Source organism: Mytilus edulis, chromosome 6 (genome assembly GCF_963676685.1).
Source record: "Mytilus edulis chromosome 6, xbMytEdul2.2, whole genome shotgun sequence".
Lineage (NCBI taxonomy): Eukaryota > Metazoa > Mollusca > Bivalvia > Mytilida > Mytilidae > Mytilus > Mytilus edulis.
This window is the reverse complement of record NC_092349.1, coordinates 56,669,585-56,676,672: the sequence shown is the minus strand read 5'-3', so window position 1 is coordinate 56,676,672 and position 7,088 is coordinate 56,669,585.

The window sequence follows — 7,088 nt, the reverse complement described above, 5'->3', positions numbered from 1 at the left end:
TGCATATATCCAAAAGTCGACTAAACAGCATAAGTAATAATTTACAAAGTCAAATAAATTAATCATATAACACATTATTGAGATAATACTAATATCTATAATTTAGGACCATCGTGTATTATTTCAAAAGTTGGTAGGGAATAATTATCAACAATGTATTGATGAACCTTTTTTTTAGAAAAAGGACGAGACTTTCGTGAAATACCCCTAGTTCATCATTTTTTTTCCTAGACGCTGGGGTCATTTTACAAAGTCTGAGAAGCAGCTACAAGCTCTTAAATACCGAATGCGGTGAGAAATGTTTATCCAATATACAGGTGAAGTTGGTATATGGCTTCTAAGCTGGGAGAAATTTAAAATTTCAAAATTAAAATCGACTAGTTTGTCATCAATTCGGAGACTGAAATGACAGCTTATGTCAAATTCGAGGTACGTGTCTGTTGTTTCTACAAGTTCTAGTTCTGGAGGATATATTGATATTAATTAGAATAGTTTGGATTGTTAATGAAAAGAACATCATCAACATATCTGAATGGGAAATTAAATTATCTGGCTTCTTTGATCTGCTTGTTTTTGAAAAGTGTGTGAAGGAACCCCGACTGATATGAAAACAAGAAGAGGTCGACATGGAGAGGCGCACAATTTGTTCCCAAAGGAATGCCGAAAATTTATTGAAAAAGTCTACCTCCAAATTTAACAAATATAGATGTGCACCAGAAGCAGAAAACAAAAACAAGTCAGAATAAAATTTTAACAAAGCGTGCGATAGGAATACGTTTTTAAATGTTACCTTTTTGCAAAAAAGGGCTGTTTCACAGGTATGCATTAGCATACAATTTAATGCCTCAAATACATAATGTTAAGCTGGAAACTATACATCACACTGGAAAATATCAGGCTGCCTGTTTTCAGAATTTTGAAGATTTTTTGTCTCCAGGTTGAATATACGGGAATTGTTTGTTTTACTTTAAGTAGTCTCCCCTCATATTACCTCTACATTTATTTGGGGTTATTGTTTTAGTATTTTAATTTCCAAACCTAGTATACTTGACCAGGTAAAAGGTAATACGACACTTGTAGTGTATTTAAGTCACCTGTATTGTCATTAACCAGTGAAAATCATGCATTATTTGGAAAGAATATGTTGAATATGTTAAATTAAGAAAAATACTCGTACCACATATACCTAAAGAAACAGTACCATCCAAACCCTTACAAATTTGTCTCGTAATTATATGTAAAGTTGAATTCCTATACTTTCCTCTTTATTCCTAAATTTTTCTTATTACTTTATTTGTGTATTGATACCAGCAAAATGATGTCCAGGAAAATTGCAATGCTTGCAATGTTTATGTTTATGCCAAAAACATTTCTTCAAATACGAATAATGTTATATATTTTTTTTTATCTCAATCGGGGCTTAAATTGAAAGATAGTACATGTAACATAAGTAACATTGCAAAATACATCAATAATGTAGATCACACAATTTGCTAGACTGTAAAATACTTCCTATCTTTTAATGTGAAAGAAGATGACTGAGGGTGCTGATGAATGAAATATTTAAAGATATTGTTTTTCCAATGTCATTAAAATTTTTGGTTGTACCAAGCAAATGGTTCAAAAGACCCTCTCTTCATTTATTATGAATTATAATGAAAAACGAAACTGAAACCAAGCTAAAAATATCCCAAAATATTTAAAACCAAAATAAGATAAAAACTGAGAAGGCTTCCTTAAAAATCACATTAACACAAAACAAAAAGATGACGTAAATGTATGATATTACGAAGAAGTCTATACCGTTTTGTACTTGTAAAGTATTATGAAGTTCAAAAATACAAGGTTTCAAAATATACGAATATCTAAAGGTCAAAATTCTACAACGAACCGTTCAGTTGATAACGTACTTTATAAATGCATAAACCTCTACATTCTCAAGTCAGGAATAAGACAGTTTTGATTACATTCGTTTGATGTGTTTGAGATTTTGATTATGCCATTTGATTAGGGACAGTTCGTTTTGAATTTTCCTCGGAGTTCAGTATTTTTGTGAATACACTTTTTTCCACAGGGCTTATATATTCAACAAGTAATAATAGATATTCAACAACACTATACCAAGGATTCAATGACGTCTGATGGACTATTGTTTTGGACTCGTTAGGGTCAGCAGGTTATCACAACAGGCCGTTAGACGCCAGTACAATCTCGTACTATTGAACATCAGAAAACAAAAGTATAACAAAACAAACATTCATTTTCCCAGGACTCAAGTTCTATTTATAGAACATATTTTTTTTTTATAATCTACCAATTACTATTCCCTTTATGTAGTGTGTTACACCGCTTCAAGACCAAAAATTGTTAATGGCATTTCGCCTGAGGTGAAGTAACAAGGTCTGATTGGATATCTCAATTGTTCATTAATCAACGTTGACCTGTCACCAGCTGTAGTAAATTTATTTATAACTAACAACACAATTTGTCTTAGGGTAAATTTGTTTGTTGATATTTTTTCTTTTACAGTAAGCTCTGCGAGTGCTCGACCAGAAATTGTTGATGCCATTTTACCTAAGGTGAAGCAACAAGGTCAGATTGGGTATCTCAACTGCTCGGTAATAAACCTGAATCCGTCATCAGCAGTAGTAAGTATACCAATTTCTTTTTAATTAATTATTTATTTATTTATTTTTAATTGATAAAGGTCTATTAAGACTTGTATAACTTATTGAGTAAATCGATTAACAGTAGTGCAGACATGTGTTCATCCTAAAATAGACTCACAAAATATGGCAAATATGTTATAATTGTTTATAAACTTCTTAATTGATTGAGTGTTGGTATTTTAACGACTCTTTTAAGCGCTACTTTTAAGCGCCATTTTTGGGGCTATTTCGAGGGGTCAGTTTTAATTGGTGGAGAAAGTCGGATTGCCCAGAGAAAACTACCGACATTCGATAGGAAAACTGACAATCCTAGTAAATTAAGAGTCGAATGCACCCGCACAAGCGTAATTCGATATCACAACATATCAGTGTTGACTGACTAGTGATTACAGCACTACTTAGACCACTTGGCCACCGAGGCCCCCTAAACTTCTCGATAAAATTATCTTTAGTTATAATATTTATTCTACATAATAGTTCGTGAAAATATAACTTCAAAATATATCTCTATGTATTACAGCTACAATGGGTTAAACAAACAACACCATCAGGAACACCATTACTAATATCATCCAATGAAAAGATCCATGTTAATGATGTAGTTGAAGGTCATTCGAAATATTATGTCAAAAAACTGTATATAATAACAAGGAACAGTACCAACTTGAAATCAGGGCATTGACTGAAAATGACGCTGGCTCTTATACATGTATGATCAGACTCGCCAATCAGAACTATTTACAATGGCCGAAAAAGCTTGGTCTCCTAACTGTCATGAGTAAACAAATGAGTAAGTAATTATAACAATACGTGCACATACTGCTATTTCTGAGTAACTCTTTGTTGTAAAGCTAATCAAATTTACCAAGTTTCCGAGCATTTTTGTTTTTGTTTATTTGTTTTGAGTTGTTGTTGTTGTCCATTTTAGGAGAGTTGAGATATCCATACTGTCTTAATGTAAATCCAGCTTCAGGTTCACTCGACCAAATTAAAGTTTATAATGAATATGATCTGAATAAACAAGATGACCAAAGATAAAAGCTGACGACAAGTGGTACTCACTTACTATAAAAACTGTTCAAGGTAGTGACTTTGGAAAGTTTTATTGGCATTCTGAGAACCGGTTTGGTAATAAGAACGCTACATTATATACAATGCATCACTGAAGCGACATCTATTAACGATATTCTATTTATTTATTTTTATTTTACAATATATCCTCAGCTGTGAGATGTGTATGCATCTTTACATTTATGTATGTCACCGTTGTCTTTATATGTATATTTAAAATGTTTGATTTGTCATTCATCAGCTCATTTATTTTATTTATTCTACTTTTCATCATACTCATTATGACGTTTGACTGAGACTGTCGACAGTTAAAATACACATCATTGCACAATACTCGTCACTACACACATGAATGCTACAGCTAGAATAAGAATATGATTGAACGCACGCGGGTGAATAAATTTACGTCATATATATATTATAAATATATATATATATAATTTCTATGTTTTTAGTATTTCATCAAATGCTTTTAACTCCCTTTAGTAACAGACGCTTAAAAGCGGAAAAAAGTATTTACAGGTAAGTGAATTTTGTAATTTGAAAAGTCTTATTCACAGTTTCCAGATAAAATTTCATTCAGTAAAAGTAAGATAAGTTTTATTGTCAAAAGTTATGATAAGGTTCGATACGGGGTTTACGTACCTTTAACATAGTTCTGTAGCAAAGTCCACACTTACAGAATAAAGCTATAAATTGTCTTATTTGCATTATCAGGTCACGACGTAATTTTGCAATGCTTTGACGTTTTTATTAGTCCATCAGTTCTTGGTCTCGATTTAGCTTGAGGTATTATATTTGGGTTATGGGTGAATGTTTTATTTTCCGAATTTGTTTATGTTGAAATTAATATGTATTGGAAATATCTTTAAACATTTGTAACAATATCTTCAACTAAACATTGCATTATCAACTGTAGATAAGCATAAGTACCTACACAATTTGTTTTCTCGAAGTCTTAAACTTTTTACTAAAAAGTGCCTACAAACATCCAAGCCATTATATGCTGCTTCAAAGCCCCCCAAAAATCATTCCCGCTCTTATTTCAGATGTAACATCAAGCTATGGCACCTTGTCTTTTGGTCAGTTGGAGAGAGACCGAGATGCTAGGCACGTACCCATTACGCTTGTGCAAAGCATCTTCCTGAGTTTTCTCTTGACATTGTACCAGTCCAATCGATGTATCTTGAATACCCTGTAATTCAAAAGGCAGTAACTTAACACTTTAATTCTTGGATAACCCTTGGAATCTTCCGTCTCTTTCTCAGAGGATTGTAAATACAGTCAATATATAAAAAAAACGTCTGTGAAAATTCAGTATTTCATTGAATATTGATCCATCTAATTCGTCATGAATTTTATCCATAAATTATTGGAATGTTGCATGACTTGAAGTGGCACCAAACAGCAATTTCGTATAGCGATATCTGATCCCAAATGCATATTAATAGGTATTAATCAAAGGTATTAATCGAAACTAGATTTCGGTAATTTTCACATAACAATAATTGTTCATATGCTTGAGATAAATCCAATTTGGAAAACTTTTCCAAACCATTTAATCTCGTAAATAAACCCTCTGTTTTTGGTAATGGGTACTGGGGTACCTCTAAACACAACATGAATTGACGATAACTTTATAATCTCTGCGAAAACGTACACTTCCATCTGGTCTAATTACAGGAACGATCGGCGCTTCCCATTCGGAATATTTTATTTTTTCCAGAATTCCTTGCTTTTCAAGATGTTTGGTTTCATCTGCGACTTTATCACTCAGAGCATACGGTATAGGTCCTGGCTTAAAAAACTTTCGGCACGGCTTCCTCCTTTAACTTTAAAACGTCTACAATCCAACTACATTTAAAAATTGACCATGTGTGGGTAGGTTTAGAATTAAACCTAACAATGATTTCAGCTTTTCAATTGCGAAATTGACATTTTTTAAGATGTGGTAACCGCAATCCAGTCTTCCTCGATTTTGACATCACCAGACGACACTCTTCAAAAAATTTGGACTTGCAAATTCAAGTGACGATGTCACATGTGGAATGGAACATCCTTCTAGAGCACACCAGTTCAACCTCAGTTTTCAATAAGGATCGTGTTGGTCAATCTTTAGTTTTCTATGTAGGTTTTTTTTTACTTTTTCTCGATTTTCATTTTTGTTCCATGGTGTTGTGCATTTTACTTCAACTTCTGAGTATTGAATGTCCCATGGTATCTTCCTCCTCTTCTTTTGTACATGTATATATTGCAAAATTCCACCAGCGCAGCTTTTCCTATCATGATTTCCTTGATAGAAGGGTCATTGCACTAACAATGAAGGTATTGAACCAGAATTCAATTGGAAAAGTTTCCATTATGAGTTGGTTGATCCTATGGAATAAATGGCTCACTCACAGATGCCCATGGATATGTTCCAATTGTCATAGTCAATCTTCTTTCCTCTTTTCCTAGATTGCAATGAAGCTTGCATGATCTTTAATTTCATGTTTAATAAAGTCTTTAATAAACCCTAACTGATATTGCTGATGTGACGTTATACAGAAAAGATGTTTGATGAAACCTTAAAAGTTTGCAAATGATACAATATTTATCACTGATGGCCTGTACAGTACAATTGCCATTGCGTGTGTGTGTAGTACTCATATAATTTACTATTATTACCCACTTAGTGATCACCCTGGTTTTGTTATGGTGCTCATGTTGCTAAGTCTTTAGTTTTCTATGTTTTATTTTGTGTAATATTCGTTTTTTTTTGTTTGTCTTATGTCATGCCATTGTTAGTTGCATTTTTGGGGTTTTCAGCTGTTTTTTCTTTATCAAGGGTAGAATAAATGTGACAATTTAATCTATTTCTGTATGTAGGGTTAAATCAAGTCCATTTCTAAGCTAAGATACGTGTTCAATTTCAAGTGGTGTCATTGACCTTGTCACTTGAAGATACAGGTTTTCGGTGAGCTCATCAAAATTCATTTTTACAACAAAAAGGAAAAAAAGGAAATAAAATGGTAAAATATGTCATTTTAGGGAAATAACTCCTTCAAGAGGTGGCCAGACAGTTTCAACGAGTATAGACAATTGGTAGAGCTCAGCATTTTGAAAATGTTGGCACTTCTCATGTTTTCTCTTTTTTAACTTTTTTTCTAAATAATAGACAAAACTTGCATTATAATCCTATGTTCTATTTTTTTAGCCATGTTGGCAGATGGGGTCTTCAGACACATTTAAAAAAAAAACTAGATACCCCAATAATGATTGTGGCCAAATTTGGTTAAATTTGTCCCAGTAGTTTCAGAGGAGATGATTTGGGTAAAAGTTAACAGATGACAACGAAGGATGTTGATG